The 22565-nt window shown below is 52.4% G+C and overlaps 1 protein-coding gene across 3 annotated transcripts in view; it reads left to right on the top strand.

Moving 5' to 3' along the window:
• Positions 1–19566: 19566 nt before the first annotated feature.
• Ppara (peroxisome proliferator activated receptor alpha) overlaps positions 19567–22565 on the top strand; it is a 68169-nt gene continuing 65170 nt past the window's right edge. The window contains exons 1-2 of one of the 3 annotated variants that reach the window (XM_050128037.1): positions 19567–19638; positions 20799–20885. The gene's annotated coding sequence lies outside the window, so the exon portion shown is untranslated. Of the gene's footprint in view, positions 19639–19799; positions 20151–20798; positions 20886–22565 lie in introns of those variants that run through there. The other 2 variants (XM_050128044.1, XM_050128029.1) reach the window with 2 other exon arrangements.

Raw genomic sequence — 22565 nt, 5'->3', positions numbered from 1 at the left:
CTGAGTGTGAGGCCCCGGTTCTGGGTGGCTTTGCTAAGGGTGCTGGGAATAGTGGGCTTCTAAGCTACAGTTTGGTGAGAACTGGGAGACAAGACTATGCAGGCCAGAGATGGGGGTCTGTATGGTTGGGGAAGTGGTCCCTTTATAGTCAAGCTGCTTTAGCCTGATCTGCCAGCCAAGCATGAGTCGGAGGGACATCATGAGCTTGAGGAGTTTGGAAAACTTCTAAGAGACTCCCCACGGTACAACGGAGAGGCCCAGAGGTGCTTTCTATAGCCGTGATCAACACCACGACCAAAAGCAACTTGTGGAGGAAAAGGGTTTCTTTCATCTCAGGCTTCCAGGTAACAGCCCATCACATAGGGAGGCCAAGGCGGGACGTGACACACGTCAGGAAGGAGTACTACTTACTAGCTTGTTCCCAATGGCTTGCTCAGCCTGTTTTCTTATACAGCCCAGAATCACCTGCCTAGAATCCATAGTAGGCTGGGCCTGCCTACACTAATCAAGAAAATGCCCTACAGACTTGCCTACAGGCCAGTCTGATGGAAGCATTTTCTCAGTCCAGGTTCGCTCTTGGCAGATGAATGGGATCGGCAGCTTCCATATATGCAGTTCCTAGTCTTTCCACAAGGTGGCGCCCTGCGCCGGCAAATATACCAGTAGTAAAAGGCTGGTCAAGTGGGTGCTTGGCCTTGGCTGCCTGTAGATTAAATGGTTCTGGTCTCCAGGTGTGGTAGCCTCTGGTAAGAGTGTGGATGGAGACTTGGGCTGAATAGCCTCAGTGTCAGCCTGGGAAACCTCAATCTCCAACCCACATGGACCCCTGTCCCCAAATCTCTTTTGTAGGTTTGCAGGACTCCGACCCCACGTCCACCCGAGTTCACCATAGTGCTCTGCCTCTTTGAATTTCATTTTCCCCACCTGTAAATAGAGAAACAGATATCCCTACTCCTCTCCGGTTCGATAAGATTGGCCATTGCTCCCAAAAAAGTCTGCCTACCCCTCCAGTCAGTACCATCTCTTCCCCTACCTTCCCGTGTGCCAGCCCCTACAGATAGAGGGGTGTCCTGCAAAGTGAAGGGTGGCCGCCTGGGTTAGGCTGTCAGCGGGAGGTGAAACAATAAGAGAAGGGGAACTTTGTTGATCCCAGGTCCCAGGCGTGCAATGCTTCTCAACCTGTACCTTTGAGGGTCAAATGACCCTTTCACAGGGGTCACCGAAGACCGCCGGAAAACACAGGTGTTTACATTATGATTCATAACAGTAGAAAGTTACAGTTAGGAAGTAGCAATGGAACGATTTTGTGGTTTGGGGGTTCTCCACACACAAGGAGCTGGATGAAAGGGTCGCAGCGTTAGGAAGGTTGAGAACCACTGCAGTAGTGGGTGGATGATGCCTGCAGCGCAGAGGTAGGGGCTGGTGTTCCATCTGCTCTTCCCAGACGAGGCCCTCAAGACGGAGACGCCAATGCCGCTTTCAGGGTCACGTAGACGTGCTCCTTCGGTGATCTCTGATCTTGAGCCTGATCATGGGAATTGTGGCTGTCAACACGACTGGTCACCACTGGGTAACCCTGGGTATGTCATCATGAGAGCCTCAGGGGTGCTGATCTCTAAGAGGGTCATTGGGTCCCAAGGCAGGCTCCAAAGTGTCGGACCCACAGGGATGTTGTGGTGGGGAAGGGAGGCCATTCAGGGACAGCCATGTGAGACAGACAGGAGGTCCTGGCAGCTTATGTAACCTGGCAGGCCCGTGTCCCGCTGAGGAGCTGGTGGCCAACAGATGAATTCTCCCCATAGGCATGGGCAAAGGCAGCTGCTGGCCCAGCACTGAAGGAACCTGGTAGGTACAGGGACCAGGTCCGAGAGCCTGGTACCTGGGGCACATGCCACCACAGGGTGAGGGTGCCTTGTCTAGGGGTGATGGGCACTGCCATTTACTGTTCTGAAGGAGACAGGCTCTGATGAACAGGGAGGCAGCTAGGGCTGGAGAGAGGAACATCATTGTGTGTCCCCATGCCCTTCCTAGCTGTTGATTGGTGGCTCAGTTCAATCTCTCCCATTAAAGCGCTCACTCCTGGGGCCAGCGTTACCTGCTTCCTCTGGCCTTCCTGCCATAGGGGGCTGCTTGCCTTCCCCCTCCCCCCCAAAGCACGAGTGTCCAGCCTCAGCTCACATCAGCCCTTCTCTGGCAGCTTTATCTGGCCTCCCCCTCAGCCTTTGGGGGCACTAACCACCTGCCTGTGGGGAGGAGCTCCTGGGTATTGAGTCTCTTTCCACATCCCAGCTTAAGGGTGAGAACCCTGGGATGTCAAGGGAGCAGGCAAGACCTTCCCAAGGTCTATAGCCTGGAAGACGCCTGTCAAAAGCACTAGTGGCCTCGCGTTACATAAACCCTGGCTTTGTCACCGCCTGCCCTGGGCGACTTCTCATCTCCAGGGAGCTTTCCTGGACTCTATCTCCCCTCTCTGCCCCAGCTCTTGTACCCAGATGTTCACAAGCCCTGGCACCTAGGATGCTGTGGGTTACTAGGACAGAGGGGAGCCAGTCATAGACGTGAGGCATGTCTGTCACCCACAGGATGAGAGTGTAGCTGTATGCCCTCACTACCACCAACCCAGGAGAGGGAGGCCAGGACCTGGCACTGAGGCCCCCTATCTGCTCCAGATCTCCCCTCCCCCACCTTCTGAGTGGATCCAGTGTTGTCACAAGTCATGTGCCATGCAGTCCCAGAGGAGGCCTGTTTGGACAGTGAGACCCACAAGGACATAGGTGGCAAGAGCCAAGGAGAGACCCATGCTGTGGGGGAGGTGCCTGCCATAGGGACTGACTGGAACTCTTGTTTCATGACCCCACCTCCGGCTCCTGTGCCCCAGCCCCCCCACTTAGCATAGAGCTGACACTACGTGAACCTGGGTGAGTGATGTAGACCTCAGTCTGGGCTCTAAGGGTTGAATAAGAGTTTATGTGGGAGAAGAGGGGTGTGTCTTGTGTCGAGGGCACAGAAGAAGCAAAGGCCTGAGTCAGGGCAGGAAGTACTGTGTGAGCAGATAGCAAAGACACACTGGACGGGTAGAGGCATTGAGGCTGCTCTGCCAGGAAGGGGAAATGGGTCCCGGTCTGTCCAGAGCCACTCTGCCCATACCCTGTCCCTGCTCTAACTTCAGTAGTCTGTCCCCTCCCTGTCTTCCTCAGCCTCTCCTGTCCTGAGCATTCTTGCACATCCCACGCAGTTCCCGCTGCCCCTCCCCTCAGCCAGCTGGACAGTGTTTAGTAGGCAAAAGAGGATGCTCAGGCCCAGAGAGAGGGCCAAAGCGGCGGAGCCACCTCCGGACCCCGATCCCGAGTAAACCTGGAATGGATCAGGTGGGAATTTCCCCATCTCTGCTAACACTGAATACTTGCACAATCAAGGCTGCAGCTGCATGAGGAAGGTCCATCTCACTCACCTCCAGTCCGGCAGCCCCATTCGTCTCCTAACTCCGCCTTCCCTTAGGAGGACTCCCCAGCAGGGTCGTTTGTAAGGAAAAAATAACCACTCATTTCTATGGCTGCACGGATGCTGCTGCCTCTGTCACCGCTTCCTAGCTAGTGGGATAAGCCTAAGCTAAGGCCGAGTTTTCATAATTCATAATGAGGCTCTGTGTCATTATTTGAGATCTGGCGGCAGAAAGAAATATCCGCCTAAATACCCCAGAGCATCTCATGCCTCCTGACCTGGCCCTGCCACCCTTCCCCAGGGTGCTCTGGCAAGCACCAAGCTTCCCTCTCATCACCACACCCTGCACCTCCCTCTAACTGACCCCTCCTTCCTCTTGTCTCTCTTCTTGGTGGGAGCCTGATCACCTTGCCATCTTCCCCACCCTCACCGGCCCTGCTGGGATGTAATCCTTTCTCTCTGGCCTCCATCCTCCACTCTTCTCCCTAACAGTCCTGGGCAGCTTCTTGAGAACAGGCCTTGGTCAGGCTGTCCCCTCTTGTGACTTAGTTGTGAACTGGACTTGGCTCAAGACAGGCAATGGTAGCAGGACACCTAACTGTCCAACCTTCTAGTAATGACCTGCTATGTTATGTGGCCCCCTGGGATCACTCAGGAGTGCCCTCATCCATCCCTACACCTCTGGTCAGGCATAGATACTGAGCATAGGCTTGGGGGGGGGCTGTGCTCTGTGGGCAGCTTCTCTTGAAGGCCCCACTGGCTTCTCTCAAGTTGGTGTGATGGGACAGGGGATATATGCAGGTTCTCAGTGGCCACCTACATGATGGATACAGTCAGAACTGCACACCTTCGGAGATTTGGGGCTACACACCTGTGGAGATTTGGGGCTGCAAACCTATGGAGATTTGGGGCTATACACCTGTGGAGATTTGGGGCTGCAAACCTATGGAGATTTGGGGCTATACACCTGTGGAGATTTGGGGCTGCATACCTGTGGAGATTCAGGGCTGAATACCTGTGGAGATTTGGGGTTACACACCTGTGGAGATTCGGGGCTACAGACTGAGGGGAGGAACCTTCCTCTCCCTTCTGAAGAGGATCAGTGTCAGGCCATTGCAGAAGCACTGTGCCACAAATCTACATACAGGCTTTATTCCTCCTAAGAGTCCCTACACCCCGATCAGGCTGTGTGATGTGTGTCAACAGGTCTTGAGGCCAATGGGACACTCAAGCTGGGCTGTGTCTTCACACCCCCGCACTCAGGGGTGCTGACTACAGTGAGCAGCCAAATACTGCAGAGATGCTAAAGCTCAATAGAGCTTGTCACCTTGGTCCCAAGCCCTCTTGTCTGGAGCTGACTCTGGGTTCCAATCTCCAGAGCACATCAAGGACTTTGTTAGCTTAGTAGGAGTTGGCCTGTTTGGGCATCAGTTCCTACTGGTGGGGTCCTTAAACTGTGACTGAGGACAAGTAATATGCAATGTCTTTCTGTATGCTGTGAGTATGTTTTGCTCTCGTTGGTTGATAAATAAGGATGCTTTGGCCTGTGGCAAGGCAAGATAGAACCAGGTGGGAAATCCAAGCAGAGACACAGAAGAAGAGTCTGAGAGACACCAGTCATCCAACTGCCCAAGAGGCAAGATGCCAGTGAACCAGTAAAGCCACAGCCATGTGGCAATACTTAGATTAATAGAAATGGGTTAATTTAAATGTAAGAGCTAGCTAGTGATAAAACCTGAGCTATTGGTTGACCATTTGTAAGTAATATTAAGTGTGGTAATTTGGGAAGCAGCTGCAGGACTGGGCAGAACAGAAAAACCTCCATTTATAGCCAGGGCACAGTGTGGTGCTGGACCTGGGAGCAGTTTGGTGGACACAACACTGACTGTGGAGAGGGTCTGGGGAACAGGCATAGGGAGTGACATGCCTGATATCGGCAAGTGCTGACTGGGCTGTACAGGGTCGTTTATACCCAGTAATCCTTTATTTAAAAGCTTGGACAGTGTGAGATGACCCCAAGAGTCCAAAGACCAGGCCAAGGCCATACCACGGCCAGGGATCCAAGATGGCTATCAGGTCTTTGGCTCCCAGGTTGTGAAGTGGGATTTTCTTCTGTATGCTGTGATTACCATTAATGAATAAAGAAACTGCTTTGGACCTATAGCAGGGCAGTACTTAGCAAAGGGGGTGGGGTGGGACTAAACTGAATGCTGGGAGAAAGAAGGGTGGAATCAGAGAGAAGCCATGTAGCCTACCAGAGACAGACGCTGGGAACTTTACCTGGTAAACCACAACCACATGGTGATACACAGATTAATGGAGATAGATTAAATTAAGATGTAAGACTTGGCCAATAAGAAGCCAGAGCTAATGGTCCAAGCAGTGATTTAATTAATATAGCTTCTGTGTGATTATTTTAGTTCTGGGCAGCCTGCTGCTACAAGGTTGAGCTCCTTTTTCTGTAGTACTTAGGACAGGGATGAATGGGCAAAATTTTCTTCCCATTCTTGAGGGAGCCAGTCCCAGGATACATCAGCCTCTGGGTCCAGGATTTAGTGAAATCTGGGGTCATAGAGAGGTGACCTGGGGCTTCTGGCAAGCCTGCTGACACTGTCAGCTCTCTAAGGTGGCCTTGACTCAGGGGATAAGTGACCAGCACTGTCTTCTTTCTAGAGCAACTGGCCTTTCAGGACCCGTGGGCAGCTGGCCAAGGTATCTGATTGTTTGGTCCTCAGGAAGGCATGGTTCTCACTTGGCAATCTGTTCAGGCTTCCTGTCCCAAAGGCAGTATGAGTCCAGATAACATGAGCCCCCATGTCAAAGAGGGTTCTTAGGGGTCCTGGGACCTCTGTGAATACCAGCTTGGCTTCTGCCTCCCTGCCTTTCCCTATTTTTGGACCTCTGATAATCTATTCACCCCTGATCTCTGTATTCATCCTTTTTCCTGGGCAAAAAAAACCCTATAGGTCACTTCCTGGTTCAAGGCCAAGACCCTGGGCCCAGCGTGGACACTTCTGTCCCCTGTTTACCTGTGTCCTGTCCTCCCCTGACTCTGCCCCATTTCAGCAAGGTTACAGGAAGAGTTCAGTTCCTATCCTGGCTCGCTAGCCTCTGGGCCTCAGAATTTTGTCTTCAGAACAGAGATTACTGTGCCATGCCATAGGACTGGCATAGAGACTGACTATGCTTATGCTTACCAATCATGAACACAGGGCTCTCTCTATCCCTGTTCTTATTTGACTTGAGACAGGCATAGCCCTCCTGACCTTTGCTAGGTGTGACCCCTGCCTGAGATGGAGGACTACCTGTCTGTCAGCCCCAGGACTCTGAATCCTCATCTTCAATCTTCACCTCAAATGTCTAAAACCCAAGCCCTCCTGACCATACCCTATTCAATGCTCTCTCACTCTTGGCTCTTGCTCTCCCTCCTTCCTCTCTCCTTGCCTTCTTCCCTCTCTCTCTCCTTCCCTCCTCCTCTCTTTTCCTCTCTCTCATAGCTACGCACTGGCTTTGTGGATACTGCAAACACCTGCAGAATGGCCCATATGGAAGTCTCCTCCATGGACCCTGGCCCAGCTCCATATACTCTGCCCTGGACCTGAAGTCCTTGACCTCTGCTTCTGTTGTCCTTGCCCCATAATTCTCCTCTATACCTGTCCCTGTCACCTGGAGAGCAGTTGGCCTTATACCTAAGAGGGGGACTTCAGGGACCGTGACTGTAGGTAAGTCAAATATAGTGTCCCTCTGCACCTCCACCCAGGACAAATCTAGCTCCAGGCAGTCCTGGTGCCGGCCCTCTCTGTAGCCAGTCCTCTTTCTCCTTCATGCATGACCTAAGAGGAACCTTCACGAATCTAAGACCATGGCTCCCAGAGAGATGAAACCTGTGGCTTGAGACTGAGAGTGTAAGAATCACCCCTCCTCCCCAAAGCCGGGGCAGGTAGGAGTGGCCGTGTCAGGAGCACAAGACTCTGGGAGAAACCCTCAGCAGAGCGGGATATCATCCAGGGGCACAGAGCCTTGCCAATTGACTATTTTGGAGTTCTGCATGCAAAACTCAGTGGTCCATCCCATGGGTGCAGCAACCCATTGTCTCCCACAGAAGAGCGGACGAGGATGCTGGGGCATTTGAGACAGCAGTGGTGAGAGGGAGCATTCTAAGTGTCAGCTTCAGAGGGAAGCAAGCTGGGGGAAATGCTGGTTCCTAGGGATGGAAGGCCCCGGGGAAGAACAGAGGGAGATTGAGGGCAGGAGACAGCAGAGACCAGGAGCACCAATGTGGAGCCCAGAGGAGTATGGCTGAAGATGCCGGTGCGAGGGAGAGAGAGATTAAGATTGTTCCAAACAGCCAGGTGGTAGCAGCACACACCTTTAATACCAGGGCTTGGCAGGCAGAGGCAGTCAGATCTCTGAATCAGGGGCCAGCCTGGTCTATAGAACAAGTTCCAGGACAGCCAGGACTATACAGAGAAATCCTGTCTCGAAAAATAAAGACAAACAGATTGTTCCAAGCACATACATGGGCCAAGTGTGAACAATACAGGACAAACTAGACACCCCAGGGTGCTCTGACCAGACGGCCCCATTCATTCTGCCTGCTCGCTTCCAGAAGCTGTGTCTGAATTCCCAGGCTCGAGTGAGGAAAGGAAGAAATAAAATCTTTGCAGCCCTTTCCCGTAAGCTGTTACAATTCTATCTTTGTTCCTCTAATGAAGCAAATGCTGGAGAAACGGATAGCCCTTCAAATTTCTGTGAAGCCTTAAATAGAAGGTCCAGGCCATGCTGTACCCCCACCATTATGGGGGCACCAGCTGGGAGAAGAAGCAACTCCAAGGACATCTCGGCTGCCTTTTGGAATGACCTCTCAGAAGGCGCTACTTGCTGTGGAGCGGGAGAAATTGGGAAACCGGCAACAGAGAAGGTCAGCATCAAAGCTCTTGCCAACATCATCCAAAGACACGGCCTGCCCCTGCCTCCTGACCTTGGCTTTGTGGAGTTCAAGGTCTCAAGGCCTTGCTGGTTGTGAGGAGACTGTGGGTCACGGGACCAAGTTCAGGACAGCCGCTGCTCTCAGCTGTCTCTGGTATTCCTAACTACTGGAGAGAGAGCAACCAAAAGAGCATGGGCACACATCCAGACACAAGCTCACACAGATGTACCCATCTAGACAGGGGCATGCCAACACACCTGTACGTGTCCATAAACGTGTGAGTGCATGCTCACACATACATGTACCCATATACTTTTTTTTTTCCATCTGGAATGGCACCTCTGCCCGTGCGTGTGGTTATTCCATGCCTTGATGAGCTTGAGGAGCACAGCCCACTGATTTGGTAGGATGTCTGTATGATAAGACCCAAGCTATCCCCTTCCTAGCTGGAGAGCCACAGGAATGTGTGTCCTTATCCGTGTAGCCCCAGCCAGAAACCCCTGGAGAAGTGCAGAGTCAGCTGAAGGCGCTCAAAAGTTACTGTTTCTCTTTAGGACTTGGAGCCTTGCTACATTTCATTCCTACATGGCCCGGTGTCCTCGGGAGGAGATACTTTGAGACCATAAATACCGGGTTAAAATTTCACCTACTTATTCTACCATCCATGGCTGATTTTTGCCCGATTCCACTGTCACAATGGTTAAATGGTTTTTCATTCCATTTTATTATGTTTTACCATCAATCTCAGAAGACACTCTAATTCCCAAGGACTTTCCAGGCTAGTGAGAAAGACAGCTAGGGCGAACCAGTACAACGGCAGCAGTAGGAGGCATGGGGATGGAGGTGGCAAAAAGCAGGACACAGGGAGGCGAGATCAGGGAGGCCTTCCTGGAGGAGCTGGTTCCTGAAGTAAGACTTTGAGGGAAAAGCAGAAGTGAGCAACAGAGATGCCCCACAGACGGAAAAGTGAGCAGGGAGCAGCACAGCTTTAAGTCCAGTGACTGGAGAGAGGTGAGATAAGGCTGGTGCCGATTCCTGGTGTGGGGTGCCAGTTCTGCTGAGAACTGCTGGCTGCCACTGCGTAGGGTTGTGGATGGAGATAGGGCTGTGCAGGTGGCCTGGGATAACCTACAGAATCAGTCAGGTGGGACATGAGCAGGTAGGGTCACCAGGTAGAGGGAGAGTCTCCACTCTTGCTCTTCGTCATTCCTGCCTTCCTGCAGCCCCTCAAAAGGCCAGAAAAACCAAGTCTCACTGGGCACATGCCTATAATCTCAGCACTTGGGAGGCAGAGGCAGGCAGATCTCTGTGAGTTCAAGGCCAACCTGGTCTACAGAGTGAGTTCCAGGACAGCCAGGGCTACACAGAGGAAACCCTGTCTTGGAAACAAAAAAACAAAACAAAACAAAACAAAAAAAACAGCAAGAAAACCAAATAAAAACAACAATCAAGTTCCAAAGAGGTAAGGTCAAAGACACCCTGAGGAGCAAGTGTGGGTTAGTGTTCAGACTCAGAACAAATGGGTTTGGAGAGAGAGCCTTCTTTCAGTGGAGGGACCTTCCTCCTGGAGCCTGCACCTCTCCCAGACCCAGAGACTAATCCATGGGGCCCACCCACCCAGCTTACAGAGTTTTTGGTGACCTTGGATCCTGCCAGTTCTGTCACAGCTAGCTTGTTGGGCTTCCTCCCAAACCAGGCAAGGGTGACCAGGCAAAGCAGTGCAGCTCTGGCCTTCAGTTCTCTCAGCTTGAGGACTGAGCCTCCCCCATCAAGTACTGAGGAATGAAACACACAGGGTCTGCTCTTTGAGAGTTTGCCAGAGCAAGCCTGCCTGGCATTTCTTCCTGCTCCCAGCAGGATGTGACGTCTATTTCAGACCAAAGCCACAGCATGGGACAGTCACAGAACTCAGAGAAGAACTGGGGCAGCCAGCTGTTCAGGAGGGTAGAAACCCAAGAGAGATCGTCCCTGCCCCAGAATGGGCTTGGGTGGTAACCTTCAGCTCTGGCCTTGCTGGATTCACTAAAAGGAATCAAGTCCCCAGGGCCATGGACTTGGGGCTAATTCTAGGCATGAACTTGTTCTAAATGCATTTGCAAAGCACAGAGCACCGAATTCACTACCAGGCTCAGCCTGGAAGGTCATGTGGTTGCCTCCTCTTCCCCCAGGTCAGGACATGCCCCCTGGCACTCTCTTTCTGAGGCCCGGCACAGTCACGCCTCCAGATACTACACAGGAGCCCAGGCTGGCAGGAGAGTGTTCCTGATCGGCTAACCTAGCCTCTCATCTTACAACTACCAACAGGCTGCTGGGAGACCAAGGTCACAGAGCCCAAGAGGGAGCTTGGGGAACAGTTGAAAAAAAACAAGGGCTTGTGAGCAGGGCCTCAATGCATCCGGGTCAGGCCCGGCACTGCCTCTCAGCCTCAATTTCCATTGCTGGGAGCAGGCAGAGGAGCAGCCACAGGAGGCTCCCTCAGAGACGCTCAGCGCCTTTCGGTATCATCAGTTGCCTCCTGAGCAGCAAAGCTGGAGGGGTTAACGCTGGGCTGCCTGACCCTCTTTCCCCTGAACAGTGGCATCCTTCAGAACTGTGGCCAATATCTCTGCCTGGTGACTTCCTTTCTGTGTTAGGGAAGTCATGGGTCACATGTTCAAGGGCAGGTACCATCTCCAGTTACTTAGCTTCTGGCATGTGGAATCAATAATGCTCATAACTTAAGGGCTCCGGAGACTGGGGGATGGCTCCGTCAGTACAGTACCCACTGCACAAGCCTTCAGTCCCATGAAAGCCCAGCAAAGACTGGATCAAAGGCCTGGAAGAGCACTGGAAGGCACACCCCAAAAAAAGTAACCAAGATGCCACCAGGAAGAGCCCACAGATAGAAGTCAGGCATAGTGGTGTTTGCCTGTAATCACGGCATGTGGGAGACTGAGACAAGGAGGATTGTCAAGAGTTCTAGGCCACCCAGGGCCATAGAGCAAGACTCAGCCTCTACTCAAGGGCTGCAGACGGATCAGCAGCCACCCGCATGGCCTCGAAGTGCTATGGTTTCCAGGATCTACCAGAATCACAGTCTAGCCATGATAGAGAGATGACCATATTTAGGTCCAGCACGTGGCCCTCCTCTGCTCCCCTCAAGAATCCTGCAGAGGAGAGGACTGTCCTGTCCAGGAGTCACAGGTGCGCCGGTGGCTGCAGGCAGGTGGCTAGGGCAGAGGCACAAAGATGGTGTGTCCTGACTTTCTTACATACTTGCTATGGCACTGTGTCTTCAACTTCAATGTATGGCAGACAGGGAGGAGCAGATTTGCTCTTAATGAAGTAAGTACAAACAAGGGACTGGAGAGATGACTCAGAGGATATAGGCGCTTGCTCCCTAGCCAGATGACCTGACTTTGATTCTTGGAACCCATGTGGAGGAAGGAGAGAACTGACTCCCACAAGTTTTCTTTCCTCTTTTCTCCACATGTGGGCCATGGTGGGCCTCTCCCCCAAATACACTTTTTAAAATGTAAAATGAAGTTTTTTTTTTTTTAAAGTGTAAGCAAGTATAGGGGATAGTTCAGTCAGTACTGTCTCATAAGCGTGAGGACTGGGTTCAAGTCCCACATAAAAAAGGCACTGTGGTACACGCTTGTAATCCCAGGGCTGGGGAGGTAGAGGCAGCCAGATCGCTGGTCACTGGCCAGTCAGCCTAGCCTGCTCGACAAGTTCCAGGCTAGTGAGAGACTCCCACAGGAAAAAAGAGGATGACAGCTGAGAAACAATACCCGGTCTGTCTGCACCCATACAGGAACACACACACACACACACACACACACACACACACACACACACACACACACAGAGGAATCAGGTCTGCTCAGGGCCCACTTCTGTATGCAGGGTAAAGCCAAGTGCCTGCTCCAAACGAACAGGTTGTTTTTTTCAGGATTGTTTTCTTTCTAAGTTGCCATTATCCAGAGCTACCTGGAAAATGCTAATGAGCTTGGCATTCAAATCTCCACAGTCGTTCAAGTCACCCCTATAAGCAACACGCTTACTGTTGAATTTTAGCTCCTCCCACTTGGACCTGCCCGCTTCTGTTCACTGCGGCACAACTCTCCCCCAACTCCCCAGACATGAGAGAAGAACCTCTGACCAGCTCAGCAGCAGAGTTCCATTGTCCCTTGTGTGTGCCATCTCTGCACACTAACCTCTGCTCCTTCCCCTGGGCCCGGGGCAGGTCAGGACAAGCAGGCAGGGAAGTTCCTACTCTTGAGTCTATGGCTGCTTGGTATCCCCCTCTTGACTGCCCATTGCCTGTAACACCAAGCCCCACTTTGCCTACATTCTAAGACTCTCTTTGTCTTGGCAGAATGATTTTTGCATCCATACCTTTGGATGGCCTACAGAACTGGCTCTGGCTTCCAGGCAGACAGCATGTGGCCGATACTGTCCCATCCGATGACAAAAGAGACTAGGGGTCAGCCTTCAGTCTTCCGTGGAAGCCTTCTGGGTGCCACGGCCAGACAGCTAGTGGAGGCAGACTCTTCCCCACCCAAAGAGGGATGCAAGCCATCAAATGACCCAGTGAGCAGTAGACTGAGGTTTTCCCAAGGCACCGGGGGACTGTGAAGGCAGGTGCCAGGGACAGTAATAGGCTAGACAACGTGTGGCCAGCCTAGGACACTGTAGCCCAAGATAATGAGCGAGTGCCGAGATGTGGTTCAGTAACTGGGTAAGATCCCAGAACCCAGCTTGCTGCTTGTCAGCGCTGTGGTTGCTGGGCAGGAAGACGGGAATCATGTTTAGAAAGCACCAGCTCAGCCCCTGCCTCCCACTTAGCCCTGCCACATAGGTTTAGGGTTGTTTTAAAAGTGAAACTCAGAACTAACACTTGACAGGAGACTTCAGTTCGTTCCAGCGCTTCCACCCTGGGGGTGTGAGGATGGGGCTCCTGTGCCTAGGCTGTCCTCCTGCCGGCTAACCACTTTTATTAAGAGCAGATGGTCTTTCCCACGCGGCCTGGTTCCATGTACTTCCCTGTCCTAGGCCTTTTCCAGAGAAATGGACTGCCTCTTAAACCATGAGGCATGAAGCTCCCTTCCCTGCCTCTAACTGCCCCTTCTAGGGGCACTCCGAGGCTCCCAGATAGAGGAATCCTGCCTCTCCAAATCTGAGCCCTGGGAGGATGCCCAGTACCTTGTGCCAGAGCCCCATGTGTGCAAAACTCCTGCAGGCTGTGCCGCCCACACCCTGCTCCTTGGCCTCCTGCAAGATCAGAATCTAGCCCTCGCATAGAATCTTGTATTTCACACTGCAAGTCTCAACATAAGCCAGTGTGTTGACTTGAAAAATAAATATCACAAACAAAGCCAGGGGAAAGGGCTGGGCATGGAAAGTCCAGAACCATATCAAGAAGCCTTTGCCGCTCGCTTACCTTTTGGATCTGTAAACAGAGCCATTCAGGCCAGAGGTGGGAAGCTGCAGCGGGGGTGGGGGGTGGGGGGAGTGGGGGGGGTGGGTGAGGGCTGGGTTCTAACCCACTTGGAGACTCATCATGGGGTTGCCAGCATTTGGTGAGACCAAGTCAGAACAAACTCATACCTTCCTGATAGCACCCATATATTGCTTAGGGAATTTCCATTCAGAAAGGATATTTTCAACCATAATAGATTATAAAGGGTACTCAGGGAAGAAAAGTACATTTCTTTAAAGCAACTAATAAAGGCTGAAACTATGACACTTCCTTTCCCTCCATGTTGCTGAAGAGTTAAACAAACAAAACACAAGTGGTTTTAAACACGGCCTGTCCCTTTCTAGGGACCCAGGTGTGGGGCACTGTCCATTTCCACTTTTTAGTAAAGCCCAGGGCCATCCAGCTGGTCTTGTCTACAAGGGCAGCCTTCCTGAGCTCTGTGGACACGCTGCAGGGCACCACAGCCCCTTCCAGAGAGTGCTCTGGATAGAAGGGACTCTTCTACAGAGGGCAACGGAGTGGCGGGCGGGGAGGGCAGCAGGGGGAGGCATGCAGTCATGGTGTCGGTAGGAGTGAGGGCTTCCTGTCGTCTATGCCGAACGGTAGCCGTAACAGTGCAACCAGAAAACTGCCAGATAGCGGAGACCTGAGCTAGCTGCATGGCATAGGGAAGGAGGGGCTGGAACAGAGGGCGGCACGGACATGAGATGATTGCCGAGAAGCCTCCTAGAGGAGGTACGAGCCTCGGGCTTGTGGTCACCACATTAAGACTGTGACCTGCCTTTCGGAGGGGGTCATGCAAGCCCTTTCCTCATTCTCGCACCAGGACCCTGGGAAAGACACGATGACCCTGCTTGCTAGATGGGGAGACTCCCGTGGGAGTCAAGTCCAGTGCCAAAGTTACAGAGTGACTAATGGGTGGAGCAGACTCTGTGCTAAGGGGGACTAAGGGGACAATATCCCCAGCAGAGGTGGTATGTGTACTCCCAAGCCTCCAGGAGATGTTGAAACTCAGTATCAGAACCTAGGGAGAAAACCTAGGACAACCTGGGATATCCCCAGTCATTCAGGCCCAGGATAAAGTTGAATTTATATAGCAGGCACAATAATGGATTAGCAACCAAACAGTAATACACTGTAATAAGCATTATTAAAAATATGTGAAATGTTTATTTCCATTTAATATTTTCAAACTGAATTTGACCACGGATTCTTGAAAACAAAGAAAGCACATTTTGTTTGTTTGTTCGAAACTGGGTCTCTTCTATTATGCAGCCCTGGCTGTCCTGGAACTTGCTCATGAAGCAGGCTGGCCTCAAATTCACAGAAACCCACCTTCCTCTGCCTGCCAAGTGCTGGGGTCAATGGCATGAACTACCACTCCCCTTGCATTTGTGACTAACACACTATGCCCTATCTCTACTCTCCTGACCCTTGCCCAGTCACAACAATGTAGCTCGTGGTCCTACCTCCTGTCCTTGTCAGAACAAATGTCCTTTGGGAATCGAATCTGTCTACTTCTGCACTGAGACTCTCCCGGTACACAGTGGGTCAGTCTGCAAGTCTGTGCTCTGGATTGGATAAAAGGCACCTCTAACCCAGTACCTCAAGACATAACCCACTGGGGATATAGTCACATGTGTCCACAAGGAGAGTATCTGTGTGCCCTGGGAGGGGAAAGGGACAAAGAGCAGAATTACTGCGGGCAGGCTGCTTTGACCTTCCAAGACTTAGAAAGACAGACATCTGACCCATGGTGAGCACAGGCAGTCTATGAACTTAGGCTGGAGATGGGTTAATCATCAAAAAAGGGTAGTGTGTCCATGATGCAGCAGTTTCTGGGCAGAATGTTCCAGATCTTGCACACCTCCAGTGAGGTTATAGCTTTACCCTCCTCTGCCTGGGTAACCACCAGATGTTGACATAGCTCCTGTATCATCTGTTGTTCTGATGGGATTGCAGCCCCCACTTAACACCATCCATGGTGGGCTTCCCACAGACCTCCATACCCCAGTCCTCCCCAGCTACAAGACCCTTCCTGGATAGGGCCCCATCACCTCTGCCCACCTTGGCCCACTTCCACACTCTCCCCCCTTGAGCCGGTCTCCCCTTCTTGCCATGGCTTTTGAATTGTCTGCTGCCAACTCCAAAAGTCCTGGGGCCAGGACTGACTGTCCAGAGTACCGGGCTCTGGTGTCTGCCAGAGCCTGAGGTGTCAAAGCCAGCAGGTGGCCTCTGTACCAGATAAGTGCAGATTGCAGAATGGATATGAGGTCTGAGAGCATCCCCATCCCCTCTAGGTGACTTCTGCCCCCGATTTCTTCATCTGTGTAGTGGGAGTAGGCGGAACTGCCTTCCAGGGCTACCACGAGTCTCGTGTCTAAGGTGAACATACTTTGTTTCCTGGACGGTGAGTGCCAGTCCTAGGGTGGCATCCAAGGACATACCGGGATTGGTCTTCTCTGAAGTCTACCTCTGGCCACCAGCAGCTTCTTATTTTCCATCAGCAATACCTATTTCTCCTGCCCTGGTGGACTTCCACCACCTAATTGAAGGCAGGCTTCCAGGAGACCAGAGGCCACTGTCCTGGCAGATGACATATGATAGGAGGGCTTTGCAAATCAGCAGGGGGCAAGCCAGTGACCCTTGGAAGCCTTGGGTGGCCCCTGGAAAGAACTTACATAAGCTGCAAGGTAAATACCGATAGGCCTAGACCCCAGACCCATGGGAGAATCTCTAAATGCTGGGGCAGGGCAGGTAGTGGGACTCCTATGCTTCCTCCACTGGGCTCTCACTGCTGTCCGTACGCTTGCTGCAGGAAACTCCCTGCAGGTATTTCTTCCATACACCTTCAGGTAAGTGTGTGCAGCAGCAGCATCACAGACTGGCTTTCTCTCCTGGGCCTGCCACCGGCCAGGAAATGTGAGCATGGAAGGAAGGGACAAGTGTGTCTAACCTGCATCCCGTGGGCCGCATAAGTCCCAGGATAGCTATAAATGTGACCCAACACTTGCAGGAGACATCATTGTGCAATCTCAAAAGGCATCCCAGAGTGAACTGTGACACATGCCCAGAAACTCCCAGTGGGGTTAGTAACATGACAACTAGGGGACACAAGTGCTTTGATAGTCCCCAGAATCACAGGAGTCTACTAAGCCCTGCACAGGCAGTGTCTCTGCTCTATGTGCACCCGTAGACACAGTCAACACGTGGAAAGCAAGGAGAGAGGGTACAGAGGCATCCCAGAGCAGGTGTGCACCCTCTGCTCTCATGGTGGGTGCAGGACAAGCCCTTGCATCTCTCTCCTCTGAAAGCAGTCTCCCAAATGAAATTCACTGTCCTCTGGGGCAAGTGACAGGGGACCATTTGAAAAGAGATGTTCAAGATGTCTAAGGGAGGCCAGATGAAAGTCTGTTCAAAAGTGATTCCTCTGTATATGTAGTTAAAAAAACAAGTTTTCTTTTCTTGAAACCTTGGGAGCTCCAAGAACCCCAACTATTGGTTGTCTGTGTTCTCTGTGTTCACAGCGACTCTGCTGGCCCCTTACAAACCTTAGTTCTCTTTCCTAACCATTATTTCAAGATCATTCTAAATGCCTAGTAGAACTAGGTTTATGGCAGAACATTTTTTTGAGTTACTTATTTATTTATTAAAGATTTCTGTCTCTTCCCCCCAGCCGCCTCCCCTTTCCCTCCCCCTCCCCCAATCAAGTCCCCCTCCCTCGTCAGCCCAAAGAGCAATCAGGGTTCCCTGCCCTGTGGGAAGTCCGAGGACCACCCACCTCCATCCAGGTCTAGTAAGGTGAGCATCCAAACATGGCAGAACATTTCGAGAGAGAGAAAGAGAGCAGAGAGGAGAGCGAGAGCGAGAGCGAGAGCGAGAGCGAGAGCGAGAGAGAGAGAGAGAGAGAGAGAGAGAGAGAGAGAGAACACCCCTGCATGTGGACTCTGGTCCTTGGAGCTTGGGACCTGTTGTACACCAGGTAACTAAGATCTCTTTCCACTGGCCACCCTGGCCATCTGGTACCTAGAGAAAGTCCTTCAGAGATGTAGCCCCGTGAGCAGCCTCCAGTCACCCTTACTCACTGTTATAAACATGCCACCTAGAACAATGCTGCCACTGGTAGGACAATGGTTTAATGCTGTCCCTGCCTGTTCCCCAGGTCATTCAGGAAATCATATAGGCAGGTCTCTTTGCAAGTTCTTTTAATGTTTCCATTTATTTATTGTACGTGGCAGAGTGGCTGGTGTGTGTGTGTGTGTGTGTGTGTGTGTGTGTGTGTGCATATGGAGGTCAGAGGACAACTTTCAGGAGTTGGTTCTTTTCTTCCACCATGTGGAAGGTTCAAATACAAGCCATCAGAATTAGTGGCAAGCACCTTTACCCACTCAGTCATCTCCAGGGTCCCAATTTTGCAAGCTTTGAAGCATTTTACAAATGGCTATTTCCTGGCCAGCACAAGCAAGAAAAGGAGGGCTTGCCAGTAGACAAGTAGTGAATGTTCTGTGAGTGTCTGGAAGGTGGGGCAAAGTTCACCACAGGTTTGAGGCTAATCAGCAAGGGTGCAAGGGTGGGTTTAAAAGTTCCTGAATGTTACAGTTTAATCGGGTCGGGTCCCCAGTTCCCCAGTAAAGAGACGTGAGCGTAAAGTTTCCTTTCCCCGAGTAGGTTCTCCAGGGCGCTCATGGCCACAAATAGCATAGTGGCAGGCGCAGCGTGAGGACAGAGGAGGGCTGGCATAGCACACATTTCGTTCCCAAAGGAGCGGTATCCTGATGCGTTGGCACCCCGGGGGCCGTGTGCATTCCGTGAGCAGAGATCCAGGGAGGACGCAAACAAAGTGGCTGCGCTGGGCCGCAGCAACCCCCCGCCCCCTACCCCCCCCCCCCCCCCCCCCCCCCCGGCGTTGGCAGTTGGCAGAACCCCAGCGCCTCAGCTGGATACAGTCAACCCCTCAATCCCCCAGCGTACTCAGAGGGGGTGCAGCCTGGGGCGGGGGGGGCTAAGGGTTGGAGCGGCTGGCGCCTCCTCGCCACCGTCCCCGATGTCCTTCACCCTCCTAGTTCCCCGCCCGCCACACCCACCCTGGCACCTCGGCCACCTGTTGCCGCGTGCCCCGGCTTGCTCTTCCTTTTCCCCCCATTTCTCATCCTGGTGCCCTGAAAATCAGATCCTTCCGGCTCGCCACCCCTACGAACTCCCGGGACTCTGGGGTGCGCTCGGTGGCCTAAACCAGCTCACCGAGGGCACACGGCGGGAAAAGTTATACCCGACCCGCCACCTTGAACTTCAGTCCCGGTTGGTGCGCGGGGCTGGGAACTGTAGCGCGCGCGCTTCGGGGTGTACCCTTTCTGCAGGACTTTCTCGCCCGTCGGGTGACCTTGAGCAGTCCCTACACCTAACCAGCCTCAGTTTACTAACGGGTACCGTGGCCCCGGGCACTAAATGGGCGTCGGGAAGAGCTGCCCCGGGCCTCTTCGGCCCCGCCCCGCCCCTCAGCAGCCAATCGTGCGCTGCCGTCTGGGGGGTGTGTCCCGCCCTGAGCCGCGGCCCCAGGCCTAGGGGGCGGGGTTTCCGGGGCGGTCACCTCGCCGCGGGACCCCGCAGGGGACGTCCGAGGGGCGGTGCGTGTCGTGGGGGCGCGGCTGGCACGGGCTCACGGAGGCGGTGCCGGTCCGGGGCCCGGGACGCGGCGGCCCCACGACAGGGGTGACGGGGGCGGAGGCAGCCGCTTGCGCCCCGCCTGGCGCCGCCTCCCGGGGCGCGCTGCCCTCGCGGACCCGCAGGCGGAGCGCAGCCTCAGGTGCTCGGGGGCGGGAGGGCACGCGCGGGGGCGGGAGCCAGGCGTCCCCAGTCCCGGGACAGTGAAGTGGGTGGACAGGGAGAGGAGGGGCTCGGTGGCGCATGCGCGCGGATCAGGGGCGCGGGTCTAGAGACCCACAGGCACCGGCGAGGGCACAAGCTGGGAACGCGTGCGACTCTCCGGGCCCGCGGGACTGTCCGCTACTTCGGGTCCCCGCAAGTACCGAGCGCCGGCCCCGAACTCTGTTCGCAGCTGGTAGTGGGGCTGGGGGCTTCGCGGAGTCCTTGAATTGGAGCGACGCTGGGTCCTCTGGTTGTCCCCTGGAGGGGAGGGCCCACGGGCGGAGACATCGGGGAGCGTCCTTCCCACGGCGCGGTGCATTTGGGCGTCACCCACCGGGGGGCGTTTCCTGAGACCCTCAGGGATCTCAGAGGCGAGGTAACCTGAGGACCGGACAGACTGATTCTGGGATCACTGAGCCCGGCTACTCCTGTGGATCTGGAGAAACGCGGGTGGGTTCCTGTCACCAGCAGCCGACCCTCTTTGAGCACCAGTTCCCACATTGCGTCTGACCGTAGTGGGGAGATGGGGGACAGGCCCCAGCAGTAGGGTAGAGTCTGGCAAAGCCGCCCTATGTCTCTGCCTCTCCAGAGCCCAGTGCCACAGCGGGCCCTGTGTAGGGCAACTTAAGTCTCCTCAGCACCTCTCGCTCGCTGCTCGGCCAGCCTGCTAGGGATAAAGGGAGCCTAGAGTGCCAGTGTGCTAATCGGGAGGGTGACTCTGATCCAGTACCCGCTCCAACTATCCTGGAACAACTGCACCCCTCCTTTTCCCAAACTTTTTTTTTTTAATTTAAAGGGAAGATGGTGTTTCTCTGCAGCTAAGATTCTAAGAAAACCTACAGTGTTATAATGTCTTAGTCTTTGAGGGGCACTCTGTTGGAGTTGCTCACCCACCGCAAACCCAGCCCACTCCTTTCCCAGAATGGCCTCTCCCCTCCTAGCACTTCTTGGGGGAGGAACTCAGAACTTTCTTGGGCGACCCTGGAACACTGTAGTGGTTGCAGGCAGCAGGGTCACAGTGACTTTCCCAAGGTGGCGGAGAGTTGGGGGGGATCCAGAGAACATATTGTGACTGGTTCCTTCCTTAACGTCCTACAGCCAAGACTGAAGTTCAAGGCCCTGTCTTCCCGGTGGAACTGACATCTGTGGCAAGTCAAGCTCAGGAACAAGACGCTGTCATCACAGGTAAAGAGGACTTGTGGAGCTTCCGGACTGAAATATAAATTCTGTCTTCGGTTGCACTAGCAGGAGGTCGGGGGATCGGGTAGATTATTTTATGATGAAATAGTAATTGCATTTTCAGGGTTTGGAAAGCCAGGCAAATGGATGGAACCATGTTTCATTTCTGAGTGTGTGTTCCCTGGGAACCTCAGTTCTTTACGGCAGGCTGCTTTGGTGCTTTTTGAAAGGAGGTGGCATTGCTTTAGAAATAGTCTTACTGACTGGTTATAAACTGACTGGTAAGGCTGGCCTGATGTCTTCTAGCTGTTTCCAGATAAATTTGACTACGTGGTCGGTGAGTTTCATCATCAGCCATGGCAGGGATGACCCCAAGAAACAGTCAGATGAACAGTCCTTAGTGGCCACATAAAAGTCCAGGGACATTGGGCCTGTAAATGAAAGGCAGTAGAAAGCAAAGTGTTTCTTTTCCCACATCTTAAACGTGTATGGAAACACACCAGACTTCCAGTGCTTGTTAGTAGGGGAGGATCCTGTTATGTAGCCCATGTTAGCCTGGATCTTGCTGTGTAGCAAAGGCTATCCTTGAGTTTTTTATATTCCTGGCTCAGTCTCCTCAGTACTGAAAGCTGAAGTCGTTCTTTTTAACTCATGCTTGTCAAGCCTATTAATTAAAGAGTTCTAAAAATTGTGCACGTGTGTGTGTGTATGTATGTATGTATGTATGTATGTGTTTAAAGGGTGGAAAGAGATGGGAGAAGAGAAAACATGTTTCTTCTACATAGACTTTTACAATGCTTTATTAGGTTGAGGAAAAATATTTTCATGTGAATAAAATGTATCTTTGCTTCATTTAAAGTGTCTGTATAATATTCCACTAGGCTTAGAAACAGTATTTAGCCAATGCATATGTAGATAAATGTGAGTTTATAATTCATTTAGTTCATGCTTACTGTGTAGCTGCTGGGGGCTCCTGTGTCATTCATGAACAAGACAGTCATGGACTTGCTCATGAAACTAATTTTCATGCCAGAATATAAGAAACAGCTGGAGTTGGAGCTCAGTTGGTGTAGTGCTTGCCTAGTACACATTGTACCCTTGGTTTGATCCCATGCACTACTTAAATCAGGTGTGGAGGGATGGCACATGCTTGAAATCCCAGCACTGAGGAGACAGAGGCAGGAGAATCAAAAATATATGATAAGTTTGAGGGTAGCCTGGGCCACATGGGACCTCGTCTCAAAAACAAATAACTAGACATGGTGGTGTATGTTTTTCATCCTTGTACTCAGGAGGCAGAGGCAGGAGGATCTCTGTGAGTTCAAGACCAGCTTGATCTACACAGAGTTTTAGACCAGCCAGTGCTATGCAGTAAGATCCTCTCTTAAAAAAATAAAATAAGCAAACAATAATAATAAAGCTAACAAACAGACAAACAAAAAAGAAGTTTATAACTATCCTCATAATAGTTAAAAGGTGAAGAAACTGGAATGCAGTGAGAGAAGGGGTGTCTTAGCCGTTTGTGCCTAGGGACTCCTGTGCCCTTTTTTTTAATGTTATGATCATTTGTGGCTTTATAATACCATTTGAAAAGATTTTATTAAAACATTGATTGAAATGTCTCTTTGCTTGACATAAATAGATTTTAATTACAACAAATTCCCTTGCCCCTGGTTGCTCTTGCAG

This window comes from Alexandromys fortis, unplaced genomic scaffold (genome assembly GCF_014885135.2).
Source record: "Alexandromys fortis isolate MF-2015 unplaced genomic scaffold, M_Fortis_MF-2015_v1.1 scaffold_28, whole genome shotgun sequence".
Lineage (NCBI taxonomy): Eukaryota > Metazoa > Chordata > Mammalia > Rodentia > Cricetidae > Alexandromys > Alexandromys fortis.
This window is presented reverse-complemented; position numbering and strand designations above follow the sequence as displayed.